At 35.8% G+C, this 12502-nt stretch overlaps 1 protein-coding gene across 3 annotated transcripts in view; it reads left to right on the top strand.

Moving 5' to 3' along the window:
• The window catches only part of OLA1 (Obg like ATPase 1), a 172532-nt gene that overhangs the window by 74483 nt on the left and 85547 nt on the right, over nucleotides 1-12502 (top strand). The window contains exon 1 of one of the 3 annotated variants that reach the window (XM_050969061.1): nucleotides 29-209. The exons of the other annotated variants lie outside the window; for them this stretch is intronic. The gene's annotated coding sequence lies outside the window, so the exon portion shown is untranslated. Of the gene's footprint in view, nucleotides 1-28; nucleotides 210-12502 lie in introns of those variants that run through there. 3 annotated transcript variants of the gene reach the window in all.

Raw genomic sequence — 12502 nt, forward strand, 5'->3', positions numbered from 1 at the left:
TACCAGACTCTGTCTAGCTGAAGGAGTAAATGCATGAATTACTGGCTAATAAATATGTCTGGTAAGGGGACAAGTGAGATCCATGGAGACAAGTACTACTAACCAGAGGTCCTGTTCTGTGAAGTTTGCAGGATGTGTTGGCATTCCTATGATGAAGTTGTCAATGTATGCTAATGTAAGGATTCATTTTTCACATTCTCCTCAGGCTTGTAAGTACCAGACAACAGGAAAGTCCTCTTGCTGTTGGAAGAGAGGGTTCTTTCTGAAACCTAGCTGCTGGATAAGGAGAGTCAGGGTTACATTGTCTCTATTTTATCCCTTTTGTCCTACACAGTTAGATTTTTCAGCTGTTCCTCTATGAATATTGTTGGTGCATGCTTGTATTGCTGCTTGCAGCTTTTGCTTGCATTAGCAGAGTAATGCTGATGTGATTCTTAACAGGGTTTTGTAATTTACCATTCTTTCCTTGATTTCATTCTGCTGCTGCCTGGGTAATCATGAGAAACAGTAGTCTGTCAGCAACTCAGGAAGACTGCAGAGCATCAGTTCAGATCTAGATGGTTATCTTTGCAACCAGTAGTGTGTCTCTGTACACAAACTGTTTTTAAAAAGAAATTTTTAAATTTGGCCTAAATTGATGGACTAAGCCCAAACTCACCGGGAAAGCTTCCTCCTCAATGGTAGTGAGGTTGAGTTTTAAATCTTTGCTTTAAAAAGTCATGATTGTTTCTTCTGCTTTGGAACAGCATAATTATGTGGACCAGCTCTTTTCGTATATGCAAACATATATGCAATAGAACAGAAACAATCACCCAGTAACACACAAATGAACAAGCCAATATGTTAGCAAGAAGAGGCATTTATAATTTTTTGGGTGGGTGCGGAAGAAGAATATTTGAGTGATTGGTGGATTTTAATTATTAAATCAGCAGCACAGGTACAACTTAAAATTATTGCTAAAGTCTTTATATTTCTAGTAAAGAAGTTGGCTTTGTAAATGTTTGTTACAGTGGGGGTGGAATCCAGATGGAAGTTGGATCTCTCAGCGGAATTGAGACAGAATACTTTGTGGGAATGCAAGATGGCACTGTAAGCCACTGCTGGTGGGGGATATTGTAATAATATCAGCAATATTGTGCTGAAAGTTGGAAACTGGTAACTAAAAGCACATTGTAGGGAACAGATGATTTTAATGACATGAAAAACATTTTTTGAATGTCAGTAATCAGCAAACCACAAAACAAAATGATCTCGTGATCAGAGTTCTGATTTTTTTCACTAGGAGCTACAATCTAGTCAAAGGTAATCCATCTTTTCTTCACTCTGCAATTTTTTTAGCCTTATTGCATATAGGTTTTCAGAAAGGAAAATATGTACCATTAATTCGCATGACAGAATGGGAATTAGCAACATTATGTGTGTCAGAACTTCCTCTTCAGAATAACACCATTTCAGTCTGCAGGAAATAATTCCATGAAAGCAAATCTTTACAAAAATTATTGGTATTTGTTTATCTCTTTATTTAAGGGTGGTCTCTTGTTGATCAAAATGTACTTTTATTCTAACTGTTGAACAGTGGAACTTTCCTGCAAAATGGCAGGGAGAAACTGAGGTGAACAGAATTGTTTCTGTCTTTAAACTTCTATGATCCTTTTGTTTCATAGTCATTTAGATTAGAACACTTCTGTATATACTAGGTAATTATGGTGCTGTGGACAGAAGTGAGTGTTAACAGAATGGAAAGATTTGGACTATAAACAGTGGCATTTGAGGTGAGCCAAATTGGTGTGGAAAAATAAACTTATAAAGAAACAGAACTTCACTTTAACAGGTTTATTCTGTGCTGCCAAAATACCTTCTATTGAATCTACTTTTTGAAGGATAGTATTAGACACATATGGGTAAATTCTTCCAAGTTGCACAGGTTTTGAGCATCCCCAAAACTTGACCTCCTTTCTCCAACATATTATGCTTTCAGTTTTGAAAATGTTGGAGAGCACAATGGATTCTGTTTAGGATGTTGGCTAAGACGGCAAATTGTTAAACAGTGGAACATGTTTTTTATTAAACTATTGCATCTTTAGAATGGTATGACTACAAATCAAGAATTATCATACAGTATGTGAAAGCTTTTAGTGAAAATTGCCAGGAGGTTGGTTGAAACTAGCTGGATGAAATTCTGGTTCCATTGAAGTCAGTGAAAATATTATATAGACTTCAGTGAAGCCAGAATTTCACCCAGTAATTGCCAAAATCTGCCAGTAGAGAGAGGGGCAAGCATGTGCTTCCTAAATAGCACAGTTCCTCTGGCATACTCCGAGAATGATTGATTGAATTTTGAGGGGGGACAGAACCTCCATTTTTCCAGGGAGGAAGGACAAACCATGGCCGATGGATGGATTGACTGTTTGAGTTTCAGTTGGTTTTTCCACATAATCAAAGAGTGCCACAAATGGGAACAAGTGACTGAAATGGGGGCTTGACGGCAAAAGAAATTTGAAAGAATGAGGATGAAGGAGGAGAATCTTGTCTGGGTCCTTCTTGAAAATGATGACTTTTAAAGTTATAGTGTTTATACACATCCAGTCCTTATTAAAATACAGTACCAAATCCCATCCTCTACAAATGCACAAAGGTAGGCAAGAAGGCAGTAAAGTAGAACTCTGAACAAAACGTTATGATGGTTCTTTCAAATTGAACATTGACTTAATACAGCTTTGAAACTTTACTAAGCAGAAGAAAAACATTTTTCCTTTTTTTAGTAGTTTACGTTTAACACAGTATTTGTATTTTATTTGTGGTTTTTTTGATTTCTGCTGCCTGACTGTGCATTTTCCAAATGAAGTGATCAGTCTGTAACTCTGGTGTTTTTCTGAGGTTCTTCTGTAATGTGAAGGACAAGAACATGCCACTGTTAGGTTTTCTTCACCAAGAACCTTTTGTTTTCCTTAAAATGTTTCTTGTTCACTCTTTGTAGTAAATATGAACATGAATTCTGAGCATTTGAGAACAAGAAATAATTCCTGTTGCCCTGCTCTAGACTTTTGCTGCATATTAGTATATGTGAATATGCATAGTGACATTTATACAAAGACGGCTGTTGTGATGTCTGTCTCTTTCATAAAATAACAGACTTCAGAAAAAGTCTGTATGTTTTTGTACACATTTCTATAGTGGAGATTCAGTTATGAGTATGAGTACATTTATTTTAATGGGAAGTAATGACTGATAAGTGGAGAAGAGGGTTAACTTAAAATCAAAATAAGTATATGTAACGGATGATGGCAGAATTCAAGTGATAAAAAGAAACAGAAGTTGCTTTCAGATGAAACGAACAATATAAAGTGAGACTCCTTTTTGAGGTGGGGACTGCCTTCCTGCATGGGTGATACTAGAATATAAATAATGATGAATATAAGACACAGGACACATTATGTAATAATAACATGGAAGTTAATTCATCTGCGGTGTCTGTTTGGTCTTTTTTAAAATGGTGGTTTAATTTAAAAAAAAAATCTTGTCTGATAAAGACAATGTGTTGATGATCTAAAGCTGCAGGCCACCATGTAGGCTTAGTGTCTCATTGAAGTATCACTTCAATGAAAAAGGTGCTGGTGGGCTTACTTCTCCCTGCTAACTGATCTGTAGATCAGCACAGTTGCTACTGGAGCTGTCCTCTGCTTGCTGTCCCAGTCAGAGGTCAAGTGCTGTGATGATACAGCATAGTAACTTGCTACTGCAGAAATAGTGGAGCTACTACGCTTAAGTAAAGACTCTGCAAAGACTGAGCCTGACTTCGAGGGTGAAGCCTTGCCAAAGAACACCTCCAGTTTCTGTTGGTGTTTTTATATTGGTCGTTGCCCACATCTTCTGCAAAAATAATTAGACAAGGATAATCCTCTAAAATGCTTATTTTTGTGTGTAAAATGTTTACAACATTATTTTGACTTCTACCATAATGTAATTTAAAATTCTCAAGCCAAGTTTCTAGGACTCTAAAGAAGGGGAGTTTAAAACAAAATATATACTATACTTTGTCATTTGCATCATTAAGAAAAGTATTTCTGTAATGTTAATTAGCTAGTAACTGCTGTTTTCTGTGTGCTTTAATTACTGTATGTTGCTTGATTATATATAATGAAATAAGCTTAAGGTTATTCTAGATTGTTAAACAGAGTAGTTATGTATTCGCTCACTGTTTAGGATCAGGCTTTTGGGGATGTGGTAGAGGGAAGCTCAAGAAATAAAATGGTTAAATTAAGGCGGAAGTCTGACGTGATACATGAACACTTTAAGAATTATAGACTGAATTTTAAAGTTTCCATTTATAACTGATACTAATAAAATACTGAACACATTTTTAACCATATTTACATATAACCACATAATAGCTAATGAAAATTGTGACTTTCAAATAATTTGAAGTGTAAATTTTACATTTACATTGTACATTTGACAGTTCAATTCTGCATCATACCATATAATTGAGACATGTCTCAAGGATTTTTTTAAAAATCCTTATCCTCAGTTTTATTCAGTAATAGCTGTAGTACTGGTAGATAATTCATTTGTATATCTGCAGGCCTGCATACCTGATTCAGCACTGTTGTATTGATTGTTGTAACTTTTAAGAAGCCTTTTTGATAAAATTTATCTATTATTCATTGTTTTTTATCTTTTATTAAATTTTTGACTAACAGTGCTGAACAGAAAGTCATGGTTAATGTTTGTGTAGCTGCCTGCCCTTTTAATTATTAAAATTCAAGATATGTTTCATGTGCATGAGATAAAACAGCGTTAATACATGGATTTGAATATCCTTCACATTGAAATGAAAAAATTGGAATCATATTGTGAACCAAACTTTTTTTTTTCTAATGTGAAATACTATCTGTAATTTCTTTGGCTCCTTTTATGAGAATATTTTAAAGACTTTATACTAGCTGTTGAGGTAACTAACATTGCAAACCGCTAGCAGTTTTAATATTCTTTTCATATAATTGTCTTCAACTCTGGTCTTTGCAGGAGATGATACTTTAACTACCCAAGAGATTTTCCTTGATGTCTTTTTCTGAGATTCTAGTGGTTTCATTTTAGCAATCAGATGTAGCCATAAACAAACAGCTTACATTTTCAGTTGATGCATAACTTTTTCATTTGCTAGCTTGATCCCTAGTTAAATTTTGTGGTCATATTTACATACTTTTTCTCCTTAGATCTCAGACAAGTTTAATATAAGAAGCTGTGTAGCTCTGATCATGAACTGACTTTGAAAGATGTGGAAAATATATGGAGACAAACATTTCTGTATTATGAAAGCTTTTTCCCTGAAGACATTGATCTCTTTTTTTTTTAACAGGAAAGTTTTAAAAACAGATGTTAAAATATGGTCATTTATAATTATTATCTATCAGTGTAATACCACTGAATAAATCATTGAATCAGTGGTTGTTCATGGTCTTTAGATTGGTTTTTAAACTTCTCTTTAACATGTTTTATAAACACTTTAACAAAGGAAAATGATAAAGCTCAACAGAAATATATTCAATATATATTCCAAAAAGAAAAAGCCATTTTAGGTTTGTTTTCATTGGCCTAATAAAAAATTGGTATTTCAAATGCTGTTCTTGTAGGGCCTAAATTGGGGTAATTGATGCAGTTGATTTGAGAACGGGATATTACAAGCGCTGAACAAACACTTTTTCTCTGTGAAAAAACTATCTTCCAAAAAAGTAAAATATTAACTTAAAATATCTCTTGCTAGTGCAAGTATTTAAAAAAAAAAAAAAAAAAAACCCTTACATTTGGTAAAATTACCTTAATTTCCCAATTAGTATTTTGTTTTGGGGCTGAGGTATTTTTGATGAAGGGATCAAACTTATTGCAGTTGATCGTGGTTTTAGTATGAAGTAGGGTGACCAGATGTCCCAATTTTTGGGTCTTTTTCTTATATAGGCTCCTATTACTCCTCCACCTCCTGTCCGATTTTTCACACTTGCTGTCTGCTCACCCTAGTGTGAAGGCCTCTGGGCATTTTCAAGTGACTAAACATTTTCCTTGTGTTACGGTTGGTCTTGTTAATTACTAGAGATGAGTGTTTATAATTATTGTAAATGTCTTGTCTTCTGAACTTTAAAATCATCTGAGTGCTGATAAGTTTCAGGTAAAACTTTTTCAATAAATGCATTTTACTGTTGTGTATTCTGGGTTGGAAGCAATAAGAATTAAGTATTTACTTAAGTTTTCTTAGTATTAACAGGTATTTAGAAAAAAACATTTGTTAGCATGAAAAAGTCTTTAAAATATGAATTTTGCCAAATTTTTATTTACAGAAGGCAATTTGTTAAATAAGTTGAATCAAGCTTGCAGTTAAGTGTGTGTGTAGAATTTACTTGAACTGGGATATTAGACTAAAAGACTTTCAAGTTAAAGCTTTTCTGCACATGGTAGTCTTCATAATTATTTCAATAGTTGACTGCAACATTTAAGAGAACAAAAATCTTACTGTAACTCCCAAACTGTTAGGGAAATAGGTAGCATCATCAACAGCAACAAAATCAATAGAATCATTCAAATAGAGATTTTCTTCAAGATCTTAGCCAGTGCTGTAGTTTATAGTTTAACTGGCAGTTATGTTCTTGCTGATTGAATTTATTAGAACATGCCTGAAAAATGACTGATCGATCCAGTTTCACTTATTTAGTGTTACAAAACTGACTTAAGAAGTTAATTGCAATTTATTTCCATAGTTTCTCGAGCCATTGCAGAGAATAACAGAGTAAAACTGGATTTATACTGATCTTTAAGAAGCAGATATTTATTGAAAAGCAAAGTGGGAGTGCAAAGATCCATGTCAATATTCAGAATTCATATTTCCCTTGAATGGATGGTTGTGATAAAAAAATGGTACATGTGGTGTGTTTTCATTGCCTGTTGAAAGACTTTCATGCAGTTAAAATAAGCATTTTGATGGTGGTTGAATTAAGAGTTTTTGTCAGTCTCTTCTCATCATGGATGATTAGACTAAAACGTCTGCTTGTCTTGACTTGAGATCACCACAGCTTCAGATAACATGCTTTGTGATTGAAGGTCGAAATATTTTGAATTCTAATAGGCTGCCAGATGAATTGCTTGAAATAGACTGTAAAATTTCAAGGCTTCCTTTTCCATCTGCTGTGAAAAGAACCATTGGGAATGGTTGAGCTTGATGATCATAGAATTACTGGATGGTGATTCTAAAACCCTCAAAGGGAAGTTGCTATGGAGATCTAGTTCCAAACTGTGAAATGATTCACCTTTGAAAGGCTTCAGGGTCTGAGAAGCTGAACACATCATTGTTCAGGTGGTCATTGGTTAGGAAATTGCTGGTGCCTGTGTAATCAGCACTCCTGTGGTAGTTAACGATCTAAAAAGGTTTGTTCTGAATGATGTGGGACAACAGCAATGTGCATAAAATGGCTTCTCTCAATCATAGTTTGCTCAGTCTGGTGCTTGTAAAAATACAGTGAACTAAATATAGAGAAATGAACTGCTTCATTGAGGAAGTCTTTTAAAAACAAAATATTGCTCCGTGATGGATTTGACATCTAAAGTAAAAGGAGAAAAATCATTTTAGTTTAAAAAGCTGTGGTTAGATACTGCAAAAGTATTATATTCTTTTAACTTTTTTATTTTTGCAAAGAGTAGGAGGATGGGGGTTGTTGTGTATTCATGATTGTGAAGCTTAAAGAACTAATGCTGTTGGAAGTTGAAGATTCCTATTGAATCAGCACTCAGGAACACTGCAAGTAGCCTCAATATATTTTACTTATTTTGGCCCTCAAAGGATTTTTGGGCCTATCAGAAGCTGTGCTTATGCAGTTCTGACAAATGTCCTGGATGTCCAGGACTCAAGTAAAGTCAAAGGATGTTTTTTCTTTGGTAACTTATGGTATATTATGTGTTTGGGAGAAAATGAAATAGTGTACTGAAATTGTTTACACACATGTGCACAATTAATATATTTTATAAACTGCTGCCAAGAATTTTCCCAAAAGTGCTTAATAATTTACTTTGAAATTATTTATGTAATTGACCAGTGTGACCAATCTGTGCTCTTTCAAGGAGAGTAAAATGCATTGTTCCCTGCGCAAATAGGTATTGCTGGGTGTAGTCAGCAGCTTCAGAAAATGTTCAGATGTCTGATTAAGTACCACACAATGTAGTTTATGTAAAAATTCTTGAATATGGTAGTGGAGTATATAATATTATTGCTGACCTAGGTGCTATTAATAGGATCAGGCAAAGATGACACTTGTGACTACTAGATGGTGCCAGATAGTTACAGAATGCAACTGAACATCATTTCAGAGTATAGTTATTCTTCAAGTTAAATACTATTTAAAAATCAGCACAATTGAGATTTTACCTCATTCAAAGAATACGCTGGAGGAGTAATTACTGCCTTTGTACTAGGAAGTCAACCAATCTTGAAAGAATAACCTGTTTTTTTTAATAAGGGAAGGGGCTAACATTCAAAAGATCATGTAAGCACTGATTTGCATCTGGTTCATAGTTACATAAATACATGTAGCTGTCTAATAGAAAATACCAAAAAACTCTCTCTCTAAAGATAAAGCTCTCTTAGTTTATGGAGTTCTTATCCTTAGTAATCAAAATAAAGGGTATTTCCTGAAAACAGAATTCTTAAGGCTTAAGATTTCACCTGTTTCTGGTGTTTGTCCTCATCTGAGGGTCTCAGAAATGACATCACAATTAATTGAATGGTGGTAACTATATGTGATGAATAAATAGCATAGCACAATTACTTAACTCTCATTTCTCTTCTTTAAATGTATTCAGTAATAAAAAAAGAAGCAGAACTCTTCTATGTGATCTTGTTCAGACTTCCATAAGATATCAGCAAGTCATGTAATTTAATGTCAATTACTCTATGTAAAATATACCTTATAAATTATCATAAGGCCGTTTGAGGGGATATTTGGCAAAGGCTACTCTGCAACATTTTGGTTACAGTAATTAACTATTTATTAATCCTGTTGAGATTTACAAGTGGTTCTATTCTGAATGAAACACCTACTACTCTTACTATGAATTTTGTGTGTGTGTATGTGTGTGTCTTTGGATTTGGGACTGCATCGCCACCCGTGCTGATCAAAGCTCCACGCTGGGCAAACAGGAAATGAAATTCAAATGCTTGCGGGGCTTTTCCTGTCTATCTGGCCAGTGCATCCAAGTTCAGATTGCTTTCCAGAGCGGTCACAGTGGTGCACTGTGGGATACTGCCCGGAGGCCAATACCATCGATTTGCGGCCACACTAATCCTAATCCGATATGGTAATACTGATTTCAGCGCTACTCCTCTTGTCAGGGAGGCGTACAGAAACCGATTTAAAGAGCCCTTTATATCGATATAAAGGGCCTCGTTGTGTGGATGGGTGCAGCGTTAAATCGGTTTAACTCTGCTAAAATCGGTATAAACGGGTAGTGTAGACCAGGCCCCTGTCTTGTTTAACATGTAATTTTTATTAGTACTTATTTTTATTACAGTGTCAACAGGGGCCCCAATCAGTATCCTTCCCCATTGTGCTTGGCGCTGTCTAAAATTGAAATAAAAGAGCTTACAGCCTAAATAGGGACAGACAACAGGAAGATGTAGAAAATAAAGAGAGGAAGGAGGAGGACGATAAAGGTGGAAGTAATAAGAACCCAGAGTTGTGCAGTTTGAAGTCTTCTTAGTTTTTGTTTCTAAACAAATGAATGTGAATCACTACAGCTGCTTATCATGGGACTGCTGGGGATAATTAATTTATTTGGATTTCTTTGTCACTAGTATTTAGATGACACAGTTTCATATCTCCGACATCTTCACTGGCACAATACTTCTTATATCTGTGTTTCATGAAATTCCTGTGATGACTGCTCTTGGATCTGGGACTTGTCACGGTTACCTGTCTTTGTCACTTCCAAATTGGACTTTTCTTTGGAAATCACTTGGACGCTTCAGCTGATTAATAGCATGGTAGACTGGCTGGTTAGAGGGATTAACCTCAGCAGCAGTTTATACAAGAGATCCATAGACTAGATCTGCCTTCCTGTTGCTTCCTAGATGTGGTCATGTCTGGAGTCCTATATGGTACAGGTCCTATGGGAAATGCCTTATTTTGTGCCCTTCATTTATCTGTTGAGATTAGTTATAAAGTCTTTGGGTCAGAGACCATCTTTTTGTTATCTTTCTACAGTTTTGAGACTATCACAATACAAATAATAATAATGGGTGACAGTACACTGCTTTTGAACAGAGAAGGCTATAAAACAAGCAGTCAGTAAACATCCAGTCAAAGCCTACAGAAGATGCTCAACAATCTGAAAATCATGCTGCTTATTTACATTCCTAATTAAGAGATGCCTCATTTCAGACATACAAGATTGCAAATTATGGCCTATCTGGCTACATTTTTATGTGCCCTTTGCTGTAGTATCTAGGCTCCATATACATAATTAAAAACAATACATCTGATACCAAAGGGCTTTTGGGAAGGACTGAAAATAAGGCCGCTGTTTCTAATAATAAACAAAGCATTAATTATCAGAATGGAATGAACACCATAGCTCCCTCTTCCCCCGCCCCCTTTTTTTCTCGCCTTCTTTCTGGGGCCTCAGGGAAACATCTTAGATCTTTTTCTTTCTGCTACTAGCAAATTTCCTAAGGAAGCATTCTTCAGATTGGTCAATACTAGCCTTTCTAGGTCCTCCCAAAGAGGAGACCTCTATCCCTGTGTGAAAATTAAGATGAGAAGATAGATGCTAGCAATAATTCAGAGGGGATAGGTTTCAGAGTAGCAGCTGTGTTAGTCTGTATTCACAAAAAAAAAAAAAGCTTCTTAGAGTTGGTAGGGCAACTCCCACCTTTTCATGTTCTCTGTATGTGTGTATATATATATCCTTACTGTATGTTCCATTCTATGCATCTGATGAAGTGGGCTGTATGCTCAAATAAATTGGTTAGCCTCTAAGGTGTCAGAGAGGATACTGCATACACAGCTTTCCCTCATATCTAGGAAAATATTTTCTTGCTCTTGTGGCATAGATACAAAGCTTAAAAGTCCAAATAGTTCTTTTTCCTGTGAATAGCACTGATAGTCTTGAAATCAGAGAGAGTGTGAGAATTGTATTTAATTTACTTTGTTGCCCAGAGTAAGTCAGGAGAGGACTTGACCATTAATGGTTTTAAAAACATATAATCAGTTTGCAAACAAGAACAGATCAAAATTCATGATCTATCTCTAAGACAGGTGGTGATGTACACTGATGGATCATCAAAATGCTTCCTTCTGCAAACTGTCATTCATAAATACCTAAGGTTTGTACCAGAATCCCAGTGTTTTCAGTATTACACTGCACCCTTTAATCTTGCCACATACCGAAGGAAGTTAACCAAAATTAGGTTGGTGTTTGTAGTCGCCATCAGGAAAAAGGGATATCAGTAATTCGCTATCAGAATGTGTGACTAATATGAGATTCATCACTTTCATCATCAGTAACAGCAGTAAGTGTTACCTAAAATTTATTCCAGGACCTAGGGCTATTGAGTGATCAAACACAATAACTCCTTAACTCAGTCAGGAGATGAATCACCTGGGATGCATTTCTGTAGTGACAAAAGGAAGGTCTTTCTGTCTGCAGAAGAAGTAAGCAAAATAAATCAAGAGATGGACAAGAATACTTACCTCTGAAAATGAGACTAGAGCTCCTTGGAGTCTTCTGATTTTTCTACTTGGAAATTATGCCATGGCCTGGTTACTTTCTAGCGTTTCCTTGCTGCTCCAGGGGAGAAGTCTGTGTTTTCAAAGTATTTGGCGTGGTTTGCTTTCCTAGGGAATTGTGCATTTATCTGAAGTGGTGGTTGTGGAATTTTTGATATCTCAGAAAAGTAACATCATTACAGAATGGGCAGTACTCATGATACTGTGCTGGGTCACCCCTCCACATCACCACTATTCTGTGGCACTTGAAGTGTCACATCTTAACATAAATATCCTAGAAAAGACAGTGACCAGAAGTTCCCCCCGAACAAGATTTGGTGGACAGTGCAGTGATAGCATCTCCATTTAAACAATCAGTGGGAGTTGTAATGCGCCTGTGGTTTTGGAAGCACAGAGGGCTCTAAGATTCATTTCTTCTGTCCTCAGATAATTACCCATAACTGGCCAGAGGAATTTATTAACAGTCTCAACAGGTAGAAGATTCTGCCAGTGGAGTGATGACTACTTCCAGTTGTGGGTGTAGCAAGGTAGAATGATAGCACACTCTAGACATATGTTGCAACGGGAATCAGTCACCGATGCTTGTCATACAGATACAAGTGTCCATCCCCTGAAGCAGTATTTGTAGGTATGTTCTTTGTTCCCTTAGACTGCTTTCTTGGTTAAGTCTTTCCCTCTGCTAAAATAGATTTATTAGAAGCAGAATTGTGTTCTCTTCCACTGAATTCCCATGTGAC

This window comes from Gopherus flavomarginatus, chromosome 10 (genome assembly GCF_025201925.1).
Source record: "Gopherus flavomarginatus isolate rGopFla2 chromosome 10, rGopFla2.mat.asm, whole genome shotgun sequence".
Taxonomy (NCBI): Eukaryota; Metazoa; Chordata; order Testudines; family Testudinidae; genus Gopherus; species Gopherus flavomarginatus.